This window comes from Vulpes vulpes, chromosome 12 (assembly GCF_048418805.1).
Source record: "Vulpes vulpes isolate BD-2025 chromosome 12, VulVul3, whole genome shotgun sequence".
Classification (NCBI taxonomy): Eukaryota; Metazoa; Chordata; class Mammalia; order Carnivora; family Canidae; genus Vulpes; species Vulpes vulpes.
Window position 1 is genome coordinate 187,449,801 of NC_132791.1, and position 27,315 is coordinate 187,477,115.

Below are 27,315 nucleotides of genomic sequence, written 5' to 3' on the forward strand. Positions count from 1 at the left end.
TGCTTCACTGTTACCCCATAGGTTGTAGTTTTCCTGTTGCAAAAGTCCAGGACCCAACGCAGCCGAGAAGTCTGGAAAGATTTCTAGTAAGTAACTCTTGAATCTGCAAAGCAAACAAGCAAACAAACCCAGAACCAAACTCAAACAAACTTAGGCTTCCTCTATTTCTTTGACACTATCAATTTTCCAGTTTTACCAATGGGTTGCCATATTATTTTTATATTTACCAACAGTTATTTTTTAAGGCTTAAAAGCAGTATAAATTGCAAGAGATTATAGAGCTCTATGATGATGATTGAAACTTCAAGTCAAGTCAAATCAAATTGACAGTTGAAAGAAAGCAATCTTTTGCATGAGCCTAGAAAAACTCATTTAAAATGACCTTTCTGAATAAATGATGAGGACTTTTTGTTGTTGTTACGACTTTATAAGGTGTGCACATCACACTCTAGCCAGATTACTCTAATGGACTCTTCAAAGCTTGATTTGCAACCATTTCTGTCATCTTTTCTGTGAGTGGTGATGTTTGTTAGGCAACTTCACTACAGCCCAGATGGATGAGGTAGTGTCAGGACATATTTTATTTGTCTCACATACTTTCAAATCAAGCCCATTGCTTGAACAATGCTCACTATACTGTATCACTAATGATGAATGTTAATCTGTACTGTTCAGTTAATGTGTACTGTTCAGTTTTCAGTGATGGGTTAGAAGAATAATAATCAAAAGCAAATGATTAAAAGTCAGAATTTCTATAATCCTTCATATTTGGAGACATTGTGCATTCATACAGTCTTTTAGTGATAAAATAGCTTAGTTTTGAAGAATAAATATGACTATTAGCACACTCTATTATCTGTATTCATCATACTATATACAACCAAGCAGGAAGTAACAGCAGAAGCCATTTATGGTCACCCAACTAATCTGACAACTATGCCTGCAAATTTTAGTCATATGCTAGTAATTTATTGTGTTAATGGCATTTCTGATAAAATACAAAAATGAAACATAGGAAAACAAGAATCACACATAATGATAAGACTCTGCCTTGTCATAGCTGAAGGAGAATTTTTAGTAATTAATGTAGCAGTGGAAATGATGCACCATTTCTTCCATAACCATATAAATTGTTAAATATATCTTCACAAAATAGGAATTATAATATATTCATACTCATATTCTAATAATTATTTTGTGAAGTATTTCAAATATACGAATATTCAATTTTCTACTGCACTGAATCTCAACATTACATTGGCTACATTTTTATTGTTTTAGAAGAAATAAGAAATTTGGGACATATCTGAAGCCCCCTTGGAAAGACTCTGTGGTTTTATTACCCTCTACCAAGATAATCATAAAGATAAATTTATGTTTATTATTCCCATGCATGTTTTAATATTTAATACATTATGTATACATCTCTACACATGATACAGTCTTGTGTTGGAGGATTTTAAAGTTTAAATAAATTTAATCATACTTTATATGGCACTCTGCAACTTGCTACTCCTGCCCAACATTAGGTGTGGCAATTTATCTGTGCCGATAGATAAGCCCCTAATGCAGTGGTTGGGCAGGTATCAGAATCACCTGGGAAACTTGGAAAATAAAAAGGCCAAGTTCTATCCCATCGCAGTGAGCCTGGCTCTATGTATCTTTGTTATAGGTGCTCACAGGTAAGTCTGATAAACACACCAAAGTTCATTCTCCTTCTGTTGAACATACCTCTTTCTTACTCCTTCCCTCACTTTCTCCTTCCCTCCCTCTCCCATGTTGCAATGTTTAGCATTGTAATATTAAGCACTGCAGTATTGTCTTCTGAAGTTGTTAAACCAATTTAAAACCCACTATGATAACCCACTATCTCTGATTTGTCTGGAACTTTCCCAATTTTAGCACAGAGGATCTCATGACCCATCTAGGTAAATGGTGCAGTTGATCATCCCAGTGAAAGGGGATATCTTCACATATCCAAACACATCAGTATCATCACACTTTAAAAAAGAATATTTTGGGGGCACCTGGTTGGTTTAATCAGTTAAGCATCTGACTAATGATCTTGGCTCAGGTCATGATCTCAGGCTCCTGGGATCAAGCCCCACACGGGACTCCCCACTCAGCAGAGAGTCTGCTTGAGACTCTCTCACTGCCTCTGTCCTCCCCAGCTCAAGCACTCATGCTCTTTCTCTCTCTCTCAAATAAATAAGTCTTAAAATATTTTTTTTCCTGGTCATACGGAAGAGTATATAAAGAATGACAACTAACACTTATTTTATTTTGTAGTTCATTGATTAAAGAAGACTAATTACTTTTTTATATCTATTAGCTTTTGGAGTTGCTTCCTCTATGAATTATCCTTGTCCATTTTTCTAATAGGTTGTTTAATCCTTCTACGTAGATTTTTTTAAAAGATTCTATTTATTTATTCATGAAAGACAGAGAGAGAGAAAGAGAGAGGCAGAGACATAGGCAGAGAGAGAAGCAGGCTCCATGCGGGGAGCTCAATGTGGGACTCAATCCCAGGACTCCAGGATCACGCCCTGGGCTAAAGGCAGGTGCTAAATCACAAAGTCCCCCAGGTGTCTCCTATATAGATTTTTTATGATTTTCTTAATACAATTGAAGTATTAAGTAGTTTACATTTGTTACAAGTATGCTATGCAGTCTGTGCTTGTCTTTCACCCATCCTTTATTTTGTACAAATGTTATTTCTGACATAATAAATATCCTCAATTTTTAATTTTTTTTTGCTTTTTTTCTGTCTACTATAAGAATCCACTCTGTATAGTAGGATGATTTTATCGTAAAGGTATTTTTGTAGCAGTTTAAAATTTTACTTTTGATATTAGACTATTAGTAAACCTAGAATTATGTGTAAGAGCTAGCTTTACTTTTCTTTATATAAATAGTAAATAATTTCAATACTATATATTAAAGTCTGTATTTTAATCATTGATTTACAGTATTGTTTATGTCCCAAGCCTAGTTTTCAATATGTCTTTTGCTTTAGTTTCTGGTTTCTGTATTTAGTTCACTTAGTCTATGTGTGACATCTAATCCTCTCCTCCTCAACTAGTTTATCTTAATTACTATATTTATTTATTTATTTTTCTTTGAATTCAATTTGCCAACATATAGCATAATACCCAGTGCTCATCCCGTCAAGTGCCCCCCTCAGTGCCCGTCACCCATTCACCCCCACCCCCCACCCTCCTCCCCTTCCACCACCCCTAGTTCGTTTCCCAGAGTCAAGAGTCTTTCATGTTCTGTCTCCCTCTCTGATATTTCCCACTCATTTTCTCTCCTTTCCCCTTTATTCCCGTTCACTATTTTTTATATTCCCCAAATGAATGAGACCATATAATGTTTGTCCTTCTCCAATTGACTTATTTCACTCAGCATAATACCCTCCAGTTCTATCCATGTTGAAGCAAATGGTGGGTATTTGTCGTTTCTAATGGCTGAGGAATACTCCACTGTATACAGAGACCACATCTTCTTTATCCATCATCTGTCAATGGACACCGAGGCTCCTTCCACAGTTTGGCTATTGTGGACATTGCTGCTGTGAACATCAGGGTGCAGGTGTCCTGGCATCTCACTGCATCTGTATCTTTGGGGTAAATCCCCAGCAGTGCAATTGCTGGGTCGTAGGGCAGGTCTACTTTAACTCTTTGAGGAACCTCCACACAGTTTTCCAGAGGGGCTGCACCAGTTCACATTCCCACCAACAGTGTAAGAGGGTTCCCTTTTCTCCGCATCCTCTCCAACATTTGTGGTTTCCTGCCTTGTTAATTTTCCCCATTCTCACTGGTGTGAGCTGGTATCTCATTGTGGTTTTGATTTGTATTTCATTGATGGCAAGTGATGCAGAGCATTTTCTCATGTGCTTGTTGGCCATGTCCATGTCTTCCTCTGTGAGATTTCTCTTCATGTCTTCTGCCCATTTCATGATTGGATTGCTTGTTTCTTTTCTGTTGAGTTTAATAAGTTCTTTCTAGATCTTGGATACTAGCCCTTTATCTGATATGTTATTTGCAAATATCTTCTCCCATTCTGTAGGTTGTCTTTTAGTTTTGTTCACTGTTTCTTTTGCTGTGCAGATGCTTTTTGTCCTGATTAAGTCCCAATAGTTCATTTTTGCTTTTGTTTCTCTTGCCTTCATGGATGTATCTTGTAAGAAGTTGCTGTGGCCAAGTTCAAAAAGGGCGTTGCCTGTGTTTTCCTCTAGGATTTTGATGGATTCTTGTCTCACACTTACATCTTTCATCCATTTTGAGTTCATCTTTGTGTCTGGTGTAAGAGAGTGGTCTCGTTTCATTCTTCTGCACGTGGCGTCCAATTTTCCCAGCACCATTTATTGAAGAGACTATCCTTTTTCCAGTGGATAGTCTTTCCTGCTTTGTCAAATATTAGTTGACCATAGAGCTGAGGGTCCACTTCTGGATTCTCTATTCTGTTCCATTGATCTATGTGTCTGTTTTTGTGCCAGTACCACACTGTCTTGATGACCACAGCTTTGTAGTACAACCTGAAACCAGGCATTGTGATGCCCCCTGCTCTGGTTTTATTTTTCAATATTTCCCTGGCTATTCCAGGTCTTTCTGACTCCGTATAAATCTTAAGATTATTTGGTCTATTCTGAACAAAGTCCATGGTACTTTGATAGGGATTGCATTGAATGTGTAAATTGCCCTGAGTAGCACTGACATTTTCACAATATTAATTCTTCCAATCCATGAGCATGGAATATTTTTCCATTTCTATGTGTCTTCCTCAATTTCTTTCAGAAGTGTTCTGTAGTTTTTAGGGTATAGATCCTTTACTTCTTTGGTTAGGTTTATTCCTAGGTGTCTTATGCTTTTGGGTGCAATTGTAAATGGGATTGATTTTTCTAATTTCTCTTTCTTCAGTCTCATTGTTAGTATCGTAAATTACTATAGATTTAAATAAGGCATGGTATCTGGTAGGACAAGTGATTTCAGATGTTTCTTTTTCATAGTCTTGTAAATTGAAGCTATATTCTTCCATTTATATTTTATGATATACTCATTCAGGTAAATTAAAATGTGATTTTAATTGAAATCATACTGAATTTATAGGATACTTGAGAAATAATTGTTATCTTATAACTGAAATTTTTCATCCATGAGCATGGTATGTCTCTCCATTTACTCAATTCTTTTTTTACTCCTTCAATGTCTTTTATTTCTCCTATCAGGTTTACTTATATTTTTATATGTTGTTGTATTATGAGTGTAAATTCTCTTTTTTCCTCTTGTATTTTCTAATTTGTTAATACTAATGTCCACAACAATATTTTGCATGCATGTTACATTTTTATAAAGCAAAATGTCTGAACATATGTGAATAATCATGCAATCTAAAAATTGAAAAGGTTTTTAATCTCATTCCAATTCATATAGCTGTGATTTATTTTACCTACCTTATTATATAGCCCAGTATATTCAGTAAATTTGAAATAGAAATAATGATGGAAGCCAAACTTGCTGTGTTTTTTACTTACTAAGAATGCTTTTAAAGTTTCCACATTAAGCAGCAGATGGGCTTACATATATATGCCTCTAATGGTTTAAAAAAGCTTTCTTCTACTTCAGATTTTCAGATTGGAAACATGTTCTTTGTATATCATACAGGCGTATAGCATTTTGGATATTTCTGAACACATGCATTGAAATAATCACTTTTGCTGCTGTGGTGGGCAGCTGCAAAAACAGCCCTCAGTGATTTCCACCTCATAATATCCATATACTGGCACAGGCTTTTCCCTTAAGTGTGGGCTAGATCCAATGACTCCCTTCAACCAAATAGAATACGACAAAAGTAATGGCATGTCACTTCTGCGTTTGTGTTGCTCACAATCTCTCTCTGGCTCTTCTTATTTTATTCTGATGAAACCATTGTCCTATGGAAATGTCCACTTGGTAAGGAAATGAGGGCAGTTTCTGTACAATACCAGTCAAGAACTAAATCTTGTCTGTCTACAAGTGTTGGTAGCACTATTTGCAATTTTTAGTGTACAGGTCTTGCATGTATTTTATCAAATATATTCTTGATTAATTATTCTAATTTCTGTTGATATCGTCATTGTCATTGTTACTTTTAATTACTGGTTTGTCACTGTTGATAATACATTTACTATTTTTATACTGACGTTTTTATCCTGAGACTTTGTTAAAAGTCATTATCAATTCTAGTAATGCTTCTTGTAGATCCCTTGTAAATGTGTACAGATACAATGTTGCTTGCAAATACAGTTTTATTTCTCCTTTTCGAATCTAAGTGTCTTTTATTTCTTGTTGGTGGCTCTGGCTAATTCCTGCAATATAATGATGAATAAAATTTGAGAGAATTCTATTCTTGCCATGTTCTCAATTTTAACAAGACATTTAAGTTTTTCAGTATTGATTATAATAATAGATATGCTTTTTGTTGATATCCTTCATAAATAATATGAAAATTTCATTGTATTCCAAGTGTGCTGTGAGGTTTAATAAATCTTATCTATTTTTGTAATATTTATATTATTTATGGTATATGATATATATGCATATAAAATGAAAGGTCAGAGTTTTGCCAACATATTTTCTTCATACATTGAGATGATAATGGTTTTTCCATATATTCTGTTAACATTGTGAATTACCTTAGTTGATTTTTTTCAACGTTAAACCAACCTGCATTCCTGCAACAAACCCCACTTGATCATGATATGTTAAACTTTTTACATAGTGAAAGACTCAGTTTACATTTTTATTTTTATTTTTTTTTAATTTTTATTTATTCATGATAGTCACAGAGAGAGAGAGAAAGGCAGAGACACAGGCGGAGGAAGAAGCAGGCTCCATGCACCGGGAGCCTGATGTGGGATTCGATCCCGGGTCTCCAGGATCGTGCCCTGGGCCAAAGGCAGGCGCCAAACTGCTGCGCCACCCAGGGATCCCTCAGTTTACATTTTTAAAAGGATTTTAGACCTTTGCTAATGAGGGGTACTGGTTTGTAATTTGCTTTCCTTGTAAGGATTTATCCTGGTTTTATGAGTATAATGTGGGTATCATAAAATAACCTGGGAGTGTTCCTACCTCTGTATTCTAAAGAAGTTTCATTGCTTGATACTATTTCTTCCTTAAATGTTTAATATAATTCTTTATTGAAAACATGTAGGCATTTGTTTTTATCACAAGCAATTATATTTTTATTATGGTTAAGAATTGTTTGAATTTCTCTGGTCACTATTTGCAGTTCTCTCATGCTTTACATTTGAGTTTGCTTCCATTCATGTTGAAATATATTCTTCATGGTTTGCTTTGTTTTCTTTTTTCCTTTTAAATTTCTGTGGTTAGAAAAACTTCTTTGTGTATATGCTTTGCACTCTCCACTGATACTGAAGCTGTGTTGATAAATTTCATGAATATACTGGTTTCTTTATTTTTGCCTTATATCTGGAGTCAGGAAATTCCTGTCTTAGACCATGATTAAAGCAAATGGAGCAACTTTCTTTTCCCTTCACCCTTCAGGCCTATACAATCCAGTAATAAATGGCCGTAGACTTAGGGAACAGAAAGATTATTGGTTTTTCTTTTCTCATTTGTTTTTACTAAGTGCCTGATTTAAAAAAAAATATATATATATATGTATATATACTTTACTTGCATTTGAGTGCAGTCATTTCATTTGTCTCTTCATTTCAAATGTCATCCATTAATATTAAGTGTTTAGATCAAAGGGTCTGTGTAAGTCTCTCTTTACCATTTAGAACCAATAGTGGATCATATACTTTAACGTTGCCCTGCAGTAACTCTACGTGTGTGTGACTTCTATTAGCTGTATCCAGGTATCTAGGTATTATTACTAACTAGATCATGTCTTTTACTATAAATGTATCCATAATTGCTACTGGCACTTGAATATACCAGGTACAAGACTCTTACTGAATGCTTCTCATATATTAAGCACTCTTCTGAGCTTTTTACATGTATTAACACATCTAATTATAATAAAGATCACATGAAGTAGTTACTAATATTATCTGTTTAAAAAGTGAAATGCCGAAGTATAAGGAGATCGCCAAGACCAAGGAGGAGTAAGTTGCCAGCTAGTGTTCAACCCTCAGTTACCTGACTTAGAAAATTTGATGAATAAGAAGCAACAGATGAACATTGCTGATGACATCTGTCCATCTGGTCTGTCATTCATGTGTACCCTGTCCTGCTGCATGAGTGTTTCATGTTCTTGAATGCAAGAACATACTTTATTTGTCTCATTATCCCAGCACCCAGCACTGAACATAGAATTCTCTAGGTACTGAAAATGGTTGTCATGGTTAAATGAGATCTGAGTGGGATTCTTTTCTGAAAATTCAGTCTTTATATTGGTTAAGTGGAGACAATGCCTTTCAGTATTTTCCCAAGAGGCCTATTCATAGTTATGAAACATTCTGTTAAAAAAATATATTTTCAAAAGACTGGCTTCTGGGGAAACTGTAGGGAGACAGCTTTTTTTTTTTTTTTTTCCTGTCAGCATTTTATGAAGTATTAGGAAAAGAAGCTTTGGAAGGACAATAATTGAAAACCGGTCATTGATATCAGAGTCTCTCTTTAAACAAATGTGCAAGAAAAGGAAAGATGTTACTATTTCTCCCCAGATTGTTTGACCATTTCTGAGCATGAACTCCATATAATTTTATACATGAGACCCTCTGGAGAAAGGGGTGGGGCAATTTGGTAAAAACCTTTATCTTAAAATATAGTTCTATTCTAGTTATTTAAAATTAAAGCAGAGAAATATAAGCATTCTTTCCAGTATCATCGGGAATGGGGGGACAAGTTAAAAATGAGCTTTTTCCAAATGGAAATAAAACCTCTGGGAAATTCCTGGGGGACAAAATGAGAAACCTATGCAAGGGGATGTAGGATGCACATCTGTGGGAAGCCCCACCATTTTTTTTTTTTTTAAGGAAGGAAAGGATGCTTCTAGAACAGAGCAATTAGCAGCTGCTTCTCCAGTTTCCCTGCTGAGAAGGTAACTTTGTCAACTGCCTTATTACTGCAGAAATAGTCAGTGTTGATGGTCAGCACTTGTCTCCCGGGCTGCTTTTGTCTGCAGAGTAGTAAGTCCTTCCCCTGTAAATGATGCAGCCCTAAGGACGCCCTGGGTTCTGGACTCTGGTGCTGGCTTCTCAGTGTGGGGACATGAAGAATCGCAGCTGGGAGAGGACGGTCAGCTTCACCAGGGAAGCTGCACTCTGGAGGCAGATTGTGTAGAAAGAGCTGAATATTCGGACAGCGAGCACAAAGTCAGCATGCCGTCAAGGGAGGCTGTGGGTTCGAATCACACGCAAGTTTCTTATGTCCCTGCATCCCAGGGAATTGAACAGTTTGGCCCTCTCAGGGGTGTTCCTAAAGGAACAGAGGTGCAAATCAGCTGGGTGTTTGTCTGTCTCTACGTAAGCAGATATGCTGGTAAGGAGAGCTGCGCAACACCAAATATATTTTCCTGATCTGTAACTCAGGCAGGTAATGACGATTCATGCAGAATTCTGTAAACTGAGCCCAGTGGGAAGTCTTGCCTCCTTCATCTCTGGAGAGTCTTATTCTCCACGATCAATTGGTCTTCAGTCAAATCAAAGTGTAACCTACAAAGAGGTCCATCACTGAAATACTTAATAAATGGAATTCCAAAGCCCCTAGTATCATTTATGATGTAATTGATAAAAACTGGTAAGATACCAAATGTAAAAAAAAAAAAAAAAAGACTATAATTTACAGACCTTTGCCTATAAGACACATCGGACCAATAACTGAGATTCATGTGACCTTTAGAGATGTTGTATATCGAAATACCTTCCTATCTTGAAAACCAAAAACAACAAAACTCATTAATTCAAAAATTTCACCTGTGATATTTGGATCACCTAGGTAATACGAACTTAACAAAAATGAATATATAGAAACCTTTTCTCAAAAACATACCTTTTCCTGTAGATGTGCTTTTCTACTCTACCTCTTTCATTTTTCTGTCATAAAGCAGATGCTAAAGTGTAACATGGTTTTCTGATACATAGTGCATAATGGTTAGCAAATTTAAATGGCCAAATTACCAATCTGGAGGATGTGGAACCAACATTATCATTCCCATAACACTTCAGGTATTGATATGTGTCCTTAAAAAAACAAATTTACCATGAGACAGATGCAATCAGGCTCTACTGCATCTCTGTATTCTTGGCTGGCACTGGATAAGGTTTGGGGGGGAACGAAGGGAAAAAAAAGAGAGACGGGCAAAAAAAGAATGCTTATGTTCATTAGAGAGCTAAGCACATAGGAGGAATTGGAGGGATGTACAGCAAATAATGTAATACTTTACTTGTCAAAAGGTGTTCTGAGGAATTGCTGTTCCCTAGATCCCGTTAGTGGCGTTGGGAGATAACGGGGCAGGTGGCATCGTCTGCACATTATGTGTAGGGATACTGATGTTCACGGGGAGAGTAATAGGGCCCAAGCCAAACAGTAAGTGATAATCCCAGAATGATAACCCAGGAGACCTGAATCCTAGCTCAAGAACAGTTATGTGATGCCCCACAAACCATGTGGCAGGTAAGGATCAAATGTGTAATTTTTAGGAGACATTTCTTATTATAGGAAACAACCCCAATAATGTCAGATCATCAAAGCAGTTCACTCATATCACTTTGTATCTTGGGATCAGAATGCATCCCCTCGGCCCCCCGAGAAGAAAATGAGTTGTCTACTTTGCTTACTACAGGTGAGGACTAGCACCCAGAAGTCTCACAGTAAATACGTTTTGAGTGAACATTTGAAGGAAGATGTTAATCCCTTCTCTTCAGCAGAAATATTGAAGCAGCCAGGAGTACTTGGTACATAACATCGTACAGAGTCTGATAACAAGTTGTTGCTCGTAATTCATCTTGACGTTGGGGAAATCACTTATATTTTCTAGGCCCCAGTTTTTACTATGTAGACTGAGAACAACGAGAACAAAATACTTGATCTGGTTTCTTAAATGTTTTCAAGATTGAAATGGATTTTTCTTTGTAAAATTATTTTTATAGTTTTTACTATTTGAAAGCCTTTTAATTAAGGCTACGCTATCTTATTTGTATAGATGATTATAAATATTACATGCCCCCGCCAGGAGTGATGATGTATTCTTATATTTGCTCTAAAACCGAGCCTTTCTGAGTCATACTGTGGCGTATCCTCATGGCAGTACAAAATTGGAAGTGTACTCCCGATCAGACCAGGAGTTGAGAGGAGGAGCGAGGAGTTCTTCAGAGTCACGCACTAGGCCTTGTTCTTTCTCACATCACCAGCACCTGAAATCCTCAGATGATTTCACTTAACCGCACTGATAATCACTGATGCTCCTCAATGGTGATGATGAGTCACACACACGCACACACACATATACTCACACACTCCTACACTCCTAGAGAAGTCACTACTCTGTGTTGTCTAATTTGGACAATTCAGATTCTATTTTTATGACAGCACCAGCATATTAACAGAATTCCCAAATGCGGAACAACGTGCTCTTCATATTTTAATTATTCATAACCTAATACAAACTCAACTATTTGATACATTTTTATGTTGTGCAGTTCTCCCTATTTAGCATGGAGAGAGCTCAGAACTAGTTTCAGGCACAAGTTGTTTTATTTTAAAGCTTTTTATTTTACCATTTGAAAGTAATATTTTATTTTTCTTTTATCGGGGAAGAAAGTGTACATTTTCATGATGAGTAAAATATGTCTGAAGCTTCTCAAATAATTTACTCATGGTCGAGAATAAGCAGAAGTGATTAGAGCCTCAAATCAGAAACTTCAGAGAGCCAGAAGCTATCAAAATGTGCAGCTTTAATGAACGATTTCTCACTTATTGCTGTACAGCAATCACCACCGATACACTCTAGGTTTTTTTTCCCAAAGCATATATAATTGGGCAAATCATCTAAACCCCCAAAAGCAGGCAATTATTCAACTACATTGATGCAGGATCACTGGGTCCAGTGCTTCATTAGAATATACCATAATCCCTTGTTCTTGTCTTAACCTTTTCTGTGAAAAATCTAATTCATCCAAAGCTTGACAGTGTCCTGTTGCTTATGCAAATCGTGGCTGTGCAGGAGACAGAGTTCCAAGCCACATTTCTATCTTCAGTCCCATGTGTAGGACTCTTATCCAAATCTTTAAATAGAGCCCATGAGTTCTAATAATTATTCAACTAACATATATAAGCTCCCTTTGTACTCTTTTTTGAAAATGTGCTTATCTTGTTCTCTTATAGAAAAGAGAGAGACATTGACAGAGAGATTGAATGGCACTGCCAACACCAGAGGAATAGCTGGGGAAGGGAGCAGGAGGGCACCGTGGTGCAAGGAAGATGATAAGAAAAGTATAAAGCTGCTGGGAGGAGGGTGTTACCACCATCTCTCTGCTCCTCACTATTTTTGTAGCCCAACTGTCCTTTCTCCTGACCCTGTCTTTGTGTTATATTGGGAAGAGTAGAACTTCGGATCATTCCCTCTTGGGCTTAGATGTCCTATCTGCCGGTGCTTGAGTCCATCCTTGACCACGTTATTTGCTGCCTCTGCACCCGTGGAAGATGCGGATCGTGTGCCTGGAAGTCTGGCACGGTGCAATGACAGACGTGCAGGTGCAGCCACATAGACCATCTAATCTGACTTAAAACACCTTCTCTTTCTAAAAGGATATGTGAGAGGCATGATAGGAAGAAAATTTGATAGAAATTTGATTGTTGCATAGGCCTAGGATAGCATACTTCTGGGAAAACACACTCTTTTGGTCCTGAATCACTTCAACTTCTTTTCCCCCCTACATCCCCCCAACATCACAACAACTTGTGATTCAAAGTCAACGAAAGCTTCATGACATTATTTTAAACATTGCTGCTTTACGCCTTAACTCCATTTCCATGGGACCTCAGAACAGATCAGGACACCAAGTGGTAAACTATCCCTCCACTTTCTTAATAATAACAATAAGAATAATGACAAGTCCACATTTTAATGTGTACATACTACATGTATACACATAGAAATTACTGTACGACTTGTTAATTAATAGAAATAATTTTTGCTTTTAATCTTTACAACACACTTGTGACCTCATTGTTATTTTTATCCTCTCTTTAAAAAATGGGGGATTGAGGGGAGCCTGGGGGGTTCAGTCTGTTAAGCCTCTGGCTTGGGTCAAGATCCCAGGGTACTGGGATTGAGCCCCATGTCAGGTTCCCTGCTCAGTGGGGACTCAGCTCATGGTCTCTCTCTCTCGCTCTCTCTCAAATGAATGAACAAAATCTTTTTAAGAAAAAAATAAAAATTAAAAATGGGGGATCGAAACTTATAAAGTAACTTGGCCAAAGAAACGTGGTCATTAAATGGTTGAGCAGAGTCTAACTTGGGGGCTCTACAGCGTCTTAACCAACCTTGTCTCTCAGGTCTTCCAGCTCCTTCTCTCAGATGGGCAGCTCTCTGTCTGACCTCCCTCTCTGTTCCTCTGAGCAAAACTGCCGTAAAATGTGTCGTCGCCTTTCAGAGAGTAGTGAGAGGACTCTCAGCTTCCTTCTAGCTAGACCTAACAGTCCCTTTGGCTACGTGTAGGACGGCCGTTCTCAGTCTTGGTACAGAGTGGAGTCCCCAGGGGAACCGCAATACTAGTGCTCGTGTCGGACCCTTCGGCTTTGGTGGACTTGGTCTAGCCTGGGCTTGAGAAGTTCTAAGATCTACTCAGGCAATTCTGATGTGAAGCAGTGTTCGGGAAGGTCTGCTCTATCGATCTGGGCCTCATAGATTCTGACTCTGCAGCAAAATGGAATCCTGCAAACCTGGTCCTGAATTGGAGGTGCTTGACATGAACTGAATAAGAAATCTGAATTTAGAAAGGAGAATGTGATGATGATGATGATGATGATAACTGGTTACCATTAGTTGAATGTTGCTCAGGGCTGTTCATTTGCACATATTCACATCTAGTATTAATTCAGTTACATTACCCCTCTCTTTGTAGAAAGGCACAGGGATTGAAATTATTTGACCCAAATCCAAGCCAGATGTGCCACTTATTGTGGGTGACTTCAAACCTCTGCCTTTAATTGCATGATTACGGCCACGAAGGAGGAAAGGATGTACAGGTTTGGAGGCTGATGATAATGACTGCATGAGGGAGAAGCAATCTGATGCATGGGCTTACTACACCTACAGCCTGATGCGTTGTGTGTGGCAGAGCAAAGAGGGACGGGAGGAATTATATTTTAGTTCCAGTCAAGTTTCCTTTGAAGCAAATCCAGTTCCCAACAAAGATTCTGCTCGCGGGGGCTATAAGCCAAATGTGCCGGAGCTGGCAGGAGAGAAATTCCCCGGACAAGAGCCAAACAACCAGCCAGGACTGGGAGGGACAGGTAATTGGGAAACGGTAGTCATGCCAAGGAGTCAAACTTCATAAAATAGGATCTGTAGGTATCTAAAGGCCAAAGAGAAGAATTTATCCTAAAATTAAAGAATTTGGGGCACCTGGGTGGTTCAGTCCCTTGAGTGTCTGCCTTCAATTCAGGTCATGACCCCAGGGTCCTGGGATAGAGTCCCACATGGGGCCCCTGCTCAGCGGGGAGCCTGCTTCTCCCTCTCCCTCTGCCCCTCTCCCCACTCATGCTCTCTCTCTCTCTCTCAAATAAATAAATTAAATCTTTTAAAAAATAAATTAAAGAACTTTACTTTAAAAATAAGATCCATTGGTAAGACAATCAGGGAGCTGTAAAGGAGTAAACTCAGGCAGTATTTATGGACATCCTCTGATGTTTTTGAAATGTATTTCTGTACTTGGGTTTGTTCCTATATTAAAAAAAAAAGAACACTTTCAAGATAAGGCAAGATAGAAAGTAGAAGTTTGGAAATTGAAGGGACTGAAGAAACATGTTCATGAATTCCAGGATATGGCAGTGATAATTGAGAGAAAACACGAACGTAGCATCCTCATCTTCAGGGCGCGGAGTAGTAAGTGCAGGCAGTCACACCTGCAGAATTAACAGTGTAATTTCGGTTAAAAGAAAGTGTGTGAGTGGACTTCCAGAGATTCTGGTTTCATCATTGGTCACCAAATGATCACCTCTAGAAGATTTTTTTTTTTTTTAACGAAGGAAAGATAGTAAAGGTAGCAGATTTATTTATTTATTTTATCCATTTTTTTAAGGTAGCAGATTTAAAAAAATATAATGACAAAGGTATATTCCAAATCCAACACATTGCCCTTTTCACAGGATGTTTCTATGTATTATCTAATGATAATCTTTCAATATACGTTGAGGTAGATTGAACAGATGCCCATGTTTCGATGAAAAAACAATGTCAGTAAAGATAATGTCGACACATACCAGGGATTGCCATTGGCAGTGTTTGGCCTCCCAACCTAGAATTGTTCTACATGGTCCTTAAGAACTTGAGGTGACAAAGAGGCGGCAGGTGAATTCATTGCGGGCGTATTCAAAGGGCTTTTCGGGTCCCTGTACTTCCCCGACTGTATTTTAGTGTGAAGCCTTTCAGGGTCAGAATGTAAAATATGAAGCCACAAGAAAAAACTTGGAGGGTTTTTTTGATAGATGAGAATGAGTGTAGGATGCCGCTGTAAGATTTTTGAGACTTGATATTTATAAGCATGTCTTATGGGAAAAAAAAATGTTAGAGAAGAAAAGAGGATGCAGTAACAAATAAATGATCGGAGCAAAATGCAAGCATAATATTCATACTGATAGATAATCCTTAATTCAATTCTCATCGCTTCTATGATTTTAGTGTGTGATGTAGAACTTTCCTGGATTGGGCTTGTAGTGTCAGGCCCCGTACGCCAGCAAGGTGCCTATCATGCATTCACAAATACTGTTGTGATAAGTGAAAAAGAACCTGACATTAAGACTGATGTGATCCCCTGTGAAGCCTAACTAGGTCATCTCTCCTCTCTTTTTTCACTCCCTTCCCTGCGCTCAGCAGAAGAGATGGGCATGGTCACCAAACTCAAGTGAGTTCATTCCAAGTGGGTTTATATTCTATCCAGATTTCCCCATTGTCTTCATTAAATTCTTGATCTTTCCCATCAAGGAATGAGGCTACAAAATGTCGGTAAAGGTCTCCTTCAGACTCTGCATTATATATCTTTATAAATACGGAGTCGACTCCTATACTTATTAATATGCTAAATGGCGAAAACACTGTTGCAGTTGGTAAGATTAAATGTGAACTAATGATCTTAAGACTCACGTAATTCATTCTACAGGAGTGAAGGGGGCTTCATCTTTCTTTGAATCTGCAATAAGTTGTGAATTCCTTTTTAATGATCAGGAGATTTTCCACTGAAGCACCTGACCAAAGGACACATTTAGAAGTAGAATGGATGCTGTTTTGAACCTGGTTGAAGGTCGTGAAATGCCATAGAGTTTTATGTGTTGATTGTACCCTGGAGGCTTCTGGGTCTACAGATGAGGGACTGGAGAGGTTCAATGACCTGTCCAAGCTGGCATAGCTAGTAAGTGGCGGGTGCAGGTGGAACCCATGTCTCCTGATTCACATTCTTGTACAAAGACACCCTGGGTTACGTTATTAGGTAATTATCGTACCTTAAGGAGCCACATACTATTGACTATTTCTGCTATGTAGGTAGAAATGTAGGTCTCAAAAAGTTAAGTAAATTGTTCAGTGCATTAGAGTATGAAGGGGATATGAAGCAGAACCTTTTTCACTCCAAAATGCATTTACTTACGAAAGACACACTTACTGCACCTCCTATATTCCCGGAAAAATAGGTGATGATAAATCAAACAGTTCTCTGAAGATGTCCAGTAATGCCCCAACTGATGAATTCAAAAAGACACAGACAGGCATGTGTAAGTATTACTCTGTTTTTTTCTTCTTGATGGGTTAATTCTTTAAATATAAATTAATTTAAATCTATTCGCCTGGAAATGTCCTCAATGCTACATTTTGCTGCACCAGCTTTGAAATATTAATGAGCAGCGTCTGCTTCTGTCACTAACATACTTGCAAGCTGCTTCAGCCCTCCGAACCTCTGCTTCCTCACCAGTGACAAAGGCTATCGGGGAGGGTGGGTGGGTTTCTCACTGTGAAATACAGAGACTTAGCATTCCTGCCAGCTGCTTCAGGAGTCAGCGTGAGGTAATCCCAGTAATTTGGGATCTGAGTCCACCTCTGCAGTTCCGAGCACATTGTCTGCTTTCTGTAGTGAAGTTCAGTGTAATATGTTATTGACGACACTCACTGTTACAAAACCAGTTTGAAAGCCGCATGAATTTATTCGTTTGATCATCATAGTCATAAGTGACTCTCCAGCATCATCCTTTAAGCCACTCATTACATCTGCCTCGCCGAATACTTGCAATACTTTGACCTGGAGGCACATTTCTGGAGCAGTCCCTGTGGTCTTAGGGATACACCTTTCTTTCTTTCTTTTTATTTTTTTTTATTTTTTTAATTTCTCTGTAGGAAACCACTTGCTTTGTTAGAATAACACTAACTCCTTTTTTCCAGCTTTATTTAGGTATAATTGACAGATAGAATTGTGACATATTAAGATACACACGTGATGCTTTGATAAAGGTACGTATGATGAAATGATCACCACCGCCAGGCTAATTAACACATCTGTTGACTCATATTATTAGAACTTTCTTTCTTTTTTCCTTTTTTTCCCCGTGGTGAGAATGTGTAAGATCTATTGTTTTAGCAGATTTCAAGCATACAATAGAGTGTATGTTAGATCTCCAAAATTTACTCATCTTGCGTAACTGAAACTTCGTGACTTCGTGCCCTTTGACCAGCACCTCCTGCTTCCACTCCACCTTGCTTCACGTAACCGCCGTTCTGCTCTCCGCTTCAACGAGTCCATTTTAGATTTCCTGTAATGCTCTGTTTCAGCTTGCCCACAGTCTTCCTTGGACTGTAGATTATTAGCAGAAATATAAATTATTTGGAATCAGCTTAGGCCTGATGTCGAGGAAAGATGCCCCCTGTACTGGTTGTATGTGTCTGTACGAGTCACCTAACCTCTGAGATGTAAGATCAGGAGAGTACAAATAATTGCATATGTCAGAGGAATCAAACCATATATTTTTAAAACTCAGCGAATAGCTGATCTATAGTGGACCAGTAGGGTCTTTTAAGACTGTGTTTCCTCCAGACCAAATCATATGCCAATTCCCAAAGTAAATATCCAATAAAATACCGAAGATAGTTTGTTGGTAGTTGCCGAACGTGGCAGGTACTTGATACTCGGGTTGATGGCTGTGCTGTGAGTAATACTACTGGGTCTCTGAGAGAGGAGGCCCCTGGCTTTTGCCAGCGCCCGTAAATCTATGGTGAGCTGTAACGCTAGCTGGTAAGGTAAAAACCCCAGACCCCTCAGTATTCTTGGGACACCCTGATGTGATTATGTTAATAAAAGTGAGAAGGGCACCAGGGTGGCTCAGTCAGTTGAATATCCATTGATTTGGGCTCAGGTCATGATCTCAGGGTCGGACTCTCATGCTCAGTGGGGACTCTGCTTGAGATTTCCCTCCTTCTCCCTCTGTCCCTCCCCCTGCTCACACAGTCTCTCTCTCTCAAATAAATATCTAAAAAAAAAAAATAGCAACTTAGAGAAAATAGCCCCAATATCCATCAGCCGATGAATGGATAAACAAAAGGTTACATATCCATCAATGAAATATTATTCAGCCATAAAAAGAAATGAAGCGATGTTATACACTACAGCGTGGATGAACCTTGAAAGTGTTAAGCAAAGGAAACAGGTGTTTTATGATTCCATTTGTGTGAAATGTTCAGAATAGGCAGGTCCATAGGTGTAGAGACAGCGTCTTGGAGGAGCTCCCATTTTGCATCCCCTGGGCCTGTAACTCTCACTTACATCATTGCCACAGTCCTCATCATCTCCAACGTAGGGACCCTCTTTGTCCGGTGCTTGATGGCAATGAAGACGAAGTCCATGCTGTGCGCCTTCTCCCTCTGGGGCCTACTAAGCATTTTTTGACAGGGGCACCGAAGGAGAATGCCACACCAGTTCTGCCCTTCTAACTCCCATCTGTCCTCCAAGACTCAGCTCAAGTGTCCTTCTGTTCTCTAAATGTCCCCTCATCCCTACAGATGCAAGTCACTTCTCTTCTGTGATCCTCTTGCACGTGAACTTGTGCCCTAGCAGTCAACACACACCCTCATTGCTAGGCCATTGTGTCCACGTCTATCTTCCCCACCATGTCTAAGGTCCATGAAGGCAGAGGTCATGTTTTATGCTCACTTGTCCCCACTAATGTTCCCTGCACACAGAATAGATTGCTCGTTGTTAGTAGATGAAATGAGAGGGGAATAGGGACTGGTGGGTAATAGGTACCGAGTTTCATTTTGGGGTGATGGAAATGCCCTGGGATTGGGATGATAGTCACACAATATAGTGAATATGTTAAAACCACTGGAGTGTACACTTTAAAACAGTGAAGGTCGTATTAGGTCATCCTTAGCTCAGCAATAATGGCTAAAAAGGGAGAGGAGAGAAGGAGAGTGCGAGAACCAGGAAGAGGTTCTTCTGGTCCCAAAAGGGCATGGGCTGAGGCTAGCAGACGTGGGTTCGAATCCCAGCTCTCTTCTACCATTAGCACCAGCTGCCTCAGCTCGCCGCCTTGGTCTGCAGCTCTTATGGGTCCAGTACAAACAGGCCCACTGTGGAGATTAAAAGACATGTGCACGGGCCTTAACGGCTGACCCAGACTTGACGTTTATGAACTGATTGGTGCCTATAAATATAACAGTGACGACAATTTTTTTTCACGAAAGAAGTGAACTAACAAACAAGAAACAAGCTGCACTTCTAAAACGTGCCACCGCGTGGTCATAAATACTTTGCCAGGGCTACGGTAAGTCGGCTAGGGTTAGCGTCGAAATATTTCTCTGGCCCGCACTTAAATAAATACATTTTAAAATATTATTATGTTTCTACAAGTAATTGGAAGTGTCCTTCCTCAAGCACGATTGTATAGTAAGAATAATACACTGTCAACAGAATTTACATGCAAATAACTTCTCGCTATGCTTTTGTGGGGGAGATGGCGGATAATTAAATCATACTAAGAACACATTTCTGATAGCTTCTCTGGCTCCGGACCATGCTCATTTTATGAAGTAGTATATCATTTCCCAATCAAGATGGCAATATCGGAAAGCTTTGATTTTTTTTTCTTCTTCTTCTTTTTTTTTTTTTTAGAAAACAAACACAAAGAAACAGTTTTCACTGTGTCCCCCTAAAAGGATGAAAAATTTTCAGGCAGGACTGCAGTGCTTTGATGAAATGTGTTTCATGAGGACTAAGTATTCCAGGGAGGAAATGACAGCAAACAGTAGCGTAGGGAGTGTTAGGAGGTGGGGTGTTTTCATAAAGGGGTGCCGGGAGGCGGCCGGCGCTGATGCTGCACACCCTCTCCTCGCCCACCCCACCCTCCTTTCAACCGAGGCACCTTGCTACATAGCTGCGGAAACCCTAAATGGGCGTTAGGCAATCCGTGCTTTTAAAATATTTAGATAGGACCTGAGAGCATCATGGCATTGGAGTGGGGCCATCAGATCCACTCCTCTTTTTCTCCATGACGTCCATGGAGTGAAGGGCGAGGCAGGGGAAAGAAAGGACTCAGCACCTGGCAGGCCCGGTTCGCACAAGTTGAGAGAAAGGGCATCATCGGTGGAGTCTGAAAGGTGCAGAGGACAAGAAAGGTCAACACGTGAAAAAGAAGTTGTGGGAGAAAAAAAAAAATTACAGGTAGAGAAAATGTTTCTACTTCCCCCCCCTCTGGCTGTTCTCCTTCAGATCCCATTGTTTGAGGATCCCCTTTCTGGACCCATTCAGTGTTCTGCCCCCGCCTGCCTCCCGTCCCTGCCTGCTGTCCTTGTGTCTCCAGCTATCGTCTTGCACCATCCCGTGTTTTCTTTCTCTTCCGTAGCTACTGCCTCAAGCCAACTGCCCACCTTGGATCCAGGGGCTCAGTTTCTGGACATGTCACCTGGGAGCACCCAGGCAGGGGCCCAGGCCGCAGGAGCCGGGAGCGAGGGGCGGGCTGGGCAGGGCCTGCACCCCGCCTGGGCTCCCTGCTGATGCAGGCAGGGCCTTCGGGGGGAGCCGCGCCAGCCTGCCCCGTGCCAGCGAGGGATGCCCTCTAGGCCTTGGCATCTGGCTCCCTCAACAGTGAACGCAGGCCCGGCCGCAGGGCCGGATCCCCCAGGCCCACCGAGGGCAGAGTCAAGGGAGGAAGCACCTGCTGGGGACGAGGCTTTGTGGCCTCGGGGCAGGTCTCCACTGCACGTAAAGGCTTTTTTTAACAGATGATATTCCAGGGCCCCAGCACTCACCGTGCACTGTAGGAGTCTGAGAGGCAGGAATATTTTCTTTTTTAAGTCCTTCAAAGCACTATTTGCAATTTTAGTAGATTTATATTTATTTTTAGTGACTGTTTTCTCCTTCCTGTGGCACAGGACCACTCGGTTATGGTAGAGTGTTTGTTCTCTAGAGCTCCACGGACTCGGGGGCTTGGACCACAGAACTGTGCCGCCTCACATCCAGGGGCTCCAGGTCCAGGCCTGAGGGGTCCGCAGGCAGGTGGCAGCTGACCGCCCCAGGCAAGGGTCTCTTCCAGGCCTGTCTCAGCCTGCAGCTAACTGCCTTTTCCCTGTGTCTTCACCTTGTTTTCCTCCGTACACGTCTGTATCTAGATTTTATCTTCTTATAAGGACAAGAGTCCTTGGGTTAGGGGCCTCCCTAATGACCACAATGGGTCACATTCTGAGGCACTAGGGGTTGGGATTTCAACCCACGAAATTGGGGGACGGGAGGCAAATCAGCCCTTGGCAGGTAGGGATATCACATTTCTTTTAAATACATTTAAATGAATTTTATTTAAAAATTAGGGGTTAAGTGTATATAAAGCACCTTTACTCTTGCCCATCAGAACAGCACTAAGTAAGGATTAGCTTTTCCCTCTAATAATTCAGACATCAACGTTTTGGGGACGTGAATCGAGTCAACTACATTTAAAGTCAACTTAGCGCCCGAAACAGTTGTGGCACATAGTAGGGAATCAATAAATACGGGTTCTGTAAGTAAAGAGATCTCTTGGGTTAGGATGGGAAGAAAATAGGAAAACAGCGAAATTAGGAACAAGTGCTTTGAAACAGACAGAAAAAGTCAATTCCAGCGCTCTTTAACTTGATGCTGGAAGAGACATCACATGTGCTCCTAACATCGGAATCCCCTTCCCTGGAACAGACGTTAGCAATAAAGACACGGTTTAAAAAGAAAAAGAAAAAAAAAAAGAAAAAAAAGTTTTTTAAAGGATCTTAACTGTTCTTAAAAGCTTTCCAGTCTAGTGGAAGAGAAATAGGCTGTGATGCGAGTGGATGCAGGACTGCTTAGGAGGATAAGCGTGGAGTTGACTCTTCAAGAGGTTTACCCCATTATATGCAAGACCCTCCACCTCCTAGAAACAGCCGTTCCATTTTATTGTGGTTCATTTTAAACATGGGATTGATGATGAGTGGCACCGAGGGACGGGATTCCCAGAATCCCAGCCTTGCTTCCTCCGCCTTATGAACGCCCCTTCCCTTCCTTTGCTTTTTGAAGCTTCTCCCTGATATAACCAGAGATGCCACCTCACAGCTGCATTTTTGCCTCCTCCCTAAGCCTGAGCTATGCAAGAGATGTCTGATTGCTATTGAGGAGCTTAGGCTACCTGGTGTTCTCTTGCATATATATGTGATTCAAAATGTACTGTGGTCTATACGATGCGTAAATATATGTGGTATATACATTATGTGCCTATATATCACATATGACTTGTGGGTAAGTTTAAGGAAAACTGTTCCTTATCCTTTTACAAGTATCTGTATGCCTGTAACAAATCCGGAATCTCTGATTTTCTATTTAAAAATAATAACCATTTTTTGAAGGAGAGAGTTTAATAATGCAGCGGGTAAATAAGTACGTTATAATGAGAGCTATGACTAATATAACTCAGTCTGCTGGTTGTCCATGGGGAAAAAATGGAATTTGATAGAGAAAAGTGAGTTGGGTATCCAGGGTAAAATAGAAGTTAAAGAAAACTATAGTTACCACAACAAAATTCTGATATAAATAATGTGTACTATATTTTTTAGGGTTTCCTGACCCAGATTATATTACATCTTTTTAAATTGTTTGTATTTGCCATGAGAGTGAACAGGAACACTGTAATCATATATATATATATATATATATATATATATATACACACACACACAAATAAATATGGTCATTTTATATATATAAAGCCATTTAAAATTTTGATATATTTTAATAAATTGATATATTTAATTAATTGATACCAATTCCCATATATATCTCACTTATACATTTTTTAAAAGATTTCATTTATTTATTCATGAGATACACAGAGAGAGGCAGAGACACAGGCAGAGGGAGAAGCAGGCTCCCTGATGGGGGACTCGATCCCAGGACCCCGGGGTCACACCCTGAAGATGCTCAACCGCTGAGCCACCCAGGCATCCCTGTATCTCACCTATAAGAACACGTGTATTTGGGGGAGCATGGGCATAAAGACGTACACTTTGGTTTTGTATATAATACCAAAACCGGTGATGCCATAAAGAAACTAAAATGAATGAAGAGTAAATATACATATTTTTAAATTTAGAATTCTTCCCCCATCCCACTTCACCAGGTCCTAAAATGAAACTCAAGATAATCCAGGTCTCTCTTGTGCCATGCCGGGTTTCCTAGATTTGAGAATTCCTGTGATTCTCCACGACTTCTTTTCCCCTCATTTCTCTTATTTTAAGTTCCTTATTTTAGCTGCAGTGTAGTCCACAGGCAGTGTTGTACTAGTTTCAGATGCGCAATACGGTGATTCAATAATCCTACACGTCACCAGTGCTCATTATATGAGATAAGGGTACTCTTGAATCCCCATCACCTATTTCCCCCATCCCATTCCCACCTCCCCTCTGGTAACCATCAGTTAGTTCTCTATAGTTAAGAGTCTGTTTCTTAGTTTCTCTCTCTTTTTCCTTTGCTCATTTATTTCATTTCTTAAATTTTGCACATGAGTGACATCATATGGTCTTTGTCTTTCTCTGACTGATTTATTCCGTTTAGCTTTATACTCTCTAGCTCCATCTATTTTGTTACAAATGTGGAGATTTCATTCTTTTTTTATGGCTGAATGAGATTCCATTTTATATATTTGCCATATCTTCTTTATCCATTCATCCATCAGTGGAACTTGGGCTGATCGCCTCGTTTGGCTACAATAAACACTGCTGCTATAAACATAAGGGTGCACGTATCCCTTTGAATTAGTGTTTATATATTTTGGGCATAAATACCCAATAGCGTGATTACCGAATCATAGGGTAGTTCTATTTTTAACCTTCTGAGGAACTTCTATATTGTTTTTCACACTGGTTGCACCAGTTTGCATTTCCACCAACCACGCAGGAGGGTTCCTTTTTCTCCACATCCTTGCCAACACTTGTTTCCTGTGTTGTTGGATTTAGCTATTCTGACAGATGTGAGGTGGTGACTCATGGTATTTTTGATTTGCATTTCTCTGATAGCAATGTTGAGCATTTTTTCACGTGTCTGTTGGCCATCTGTATGTCTTCTTGGAGAAATGTTTGTTCCTGTCTTCTGTCCACTTTTAATTGGATTATTGGTGGTGGTGGTGGGGTTGTTGAATTACGTGAGTTCTTTATATATTTTGGATACTGACCCTTTATCAGATAGGTCATTTGCAAATGTCTTCTCCCATTCAGTAGTTGGTCTTCTAGTTTTCTAAAACTTTGTTGCCTTTGATGTGCAGAAGCTTGTCATTTTTATGTAATTCCAATAGTGTGTTTTTGCTTTTATTTCCTTTGCCTCTAGAGACATAGCTAGAAAAATGTTACTATGCTTGATGTCAGATGAATTACTGCCTATGCTCTCTTCAAGGATTTTTATGGTTTCTGGTCCCACATTTAGGTTTTTAAATACATTTTGAGGGTTTTTTTGTTTGTTTGTTTCATTTTTTGTTTGTAATTAAAGTGGCCCATTTTCATTCTTTTACATGTGGTTGTCCAGTTTTCCCAATACCATTTGTTGAAAAGTTCTTTTTTCCCACTGCTTATTTATTCCTCCTTTGCTGAAGATTAATTGACCATATAATCGCGGGTGCTAAAACCCATTTTTCTAGGTTTTCTATTTTGTTCTGTTCATCTGTCTATTTTCTGCTAGTCCCATACTGTTTTGATAACTACTACTTTGTAATATAACTTGAAGTCTGGAATTGTGATACCTCCAGTTTTGCTTTTATTTTTCAAGACTGCTTTGGCTATGGCCGTTTGGGGTCTTCTGTTGTTCCATACAAATGTTAGGGTTGTTTGTTCTAGTTACATGGCAAGTGCCAATGGTATTTTGATAGAGATCTGTAGATAGCTTGATATTACTTTGATAGCTATCTGTAGATACCTTTAGGTAGTATGGACATTTTAACATTTGTTCTTCCAACCCATGAACTTGGAATGTCTTTCCATTCCTTTATGTTTTCTTTAATTTCTTTCATCAGTATTTTATAGTTTTCAGAGTACAAATGTTTTACTTGTTTGGTTAGGCTTAGTCCTACGTATTTTACTATTTTTCATGCAATTGTTAATGGGATTTTTTTCTTAGTTTCTCTTTCTGCAGCTTCATTATTGGTATATAGAAATGCAACAGATTTCTCTACATTGATTTTGTATCTTACAACTTTCCTAAATTCATTTATCTGTTCTAGTATTTTTTTTTGGTATAGTCTTTAGGGTTTTCTATATACAGTATCATGTCATCTGCATATAGTGAGAGTTTTACTTCTTTCTCACTATTTGGATGCTTTCGTGCCTCTTATTTCTTTTTGTTGTCTAACTGTTGTGGCTACAACTTTTGGGACTATGTTGGGGAAACATGGGGGAAAAGCTGTCAGGTTTGTACTATTGATTATGATGTTGGCTGTGAGTTTTTCATATAAAGCCTTTATTATGTTGAGGTACATTCCCTCTAGATCTATTTTGCTGAGGGTTTTTATCATGAATGGATGTTGTACTTTGACAAATGTTTTCTGCATCTATTGAAATGATCATAAAGTTTTTATCCATACTCTCATTGATACGACATATCATATTGATTGTTTTGCAAATATGGAACCACCCTTGCATCCTGGGAATAAATCCCACTTCATCATGGTGTATGATTTTTTTGTTAATGCATTGTTAGACTCAGTTTACTAGTATTTACTAGTGTTTTGTTGAGGATTTTTGCATCTATACTCATTAGAGATATTAGCCTATAATCCTCTTTTTTGTGTGTGTGGTGTCTTTATCCAGTTTTGTCATCAGGATGGTACTGGCCCTGTAGAATGAATTTGGAAGTTTTCCTTTCTCTTCTATTTCTTGAAAACATTTAAGAAGAATAGGTGTTAACTCTTCTTTAAATTTTTGGTAGAATTTACCTATGAAGCCATCTGTTTCTGGACTTTTGTTTTTTGATTACTGATTCAATTTCATTGCTGAAAATCAGTTAGCTTAAATTGAATAAAATTGGGTCTCATTGAATCTCATTGAATGAGCCACATTGATAGCACACATGGCAATAAAGAATTGTGCCCATAGTTATAAAAATATATCTGGGTCAACATTTGAAAATCAATCAAAATTTACCTGTGGATAGCCTAAAGAAAAAACAATTTGGCAAAACCCATTCAAGATAAACAAAATTACACTCTAAGTAAAACAGTGACAAAAAAAAAAAAAAAAAGAAAAGAAAAGAAACACTCAACCTGATGAAGAGTACCTACAAAAAAACCCTACAGCTAATGTCACATTTAATGATGAAAGACTGTCTGCTCTTTCTAGAAGACTTGGAACAAGGTAAGGAATCTGGTCTTCTCATGCTTCATCATAGTACAGAATGTACTGGCCAGTACAAAGATGCAAGGGGAAAAAAAGACATCGAGTGTGAAAAGAAAAAATAAACTGTCTATACCCACAGAGGAAATAATTGTCTATGTAGAAAATCAAATGGAATCTATAGAAAAGCTACTAGAACTATTAAGTAGGTTTAACTAGGTGGAAGGATACAAGAGAAATATTTTTTTTTAAAAAAATCAATGCATTTTTATATATTTGCAATGAACAATTGAAATTTAC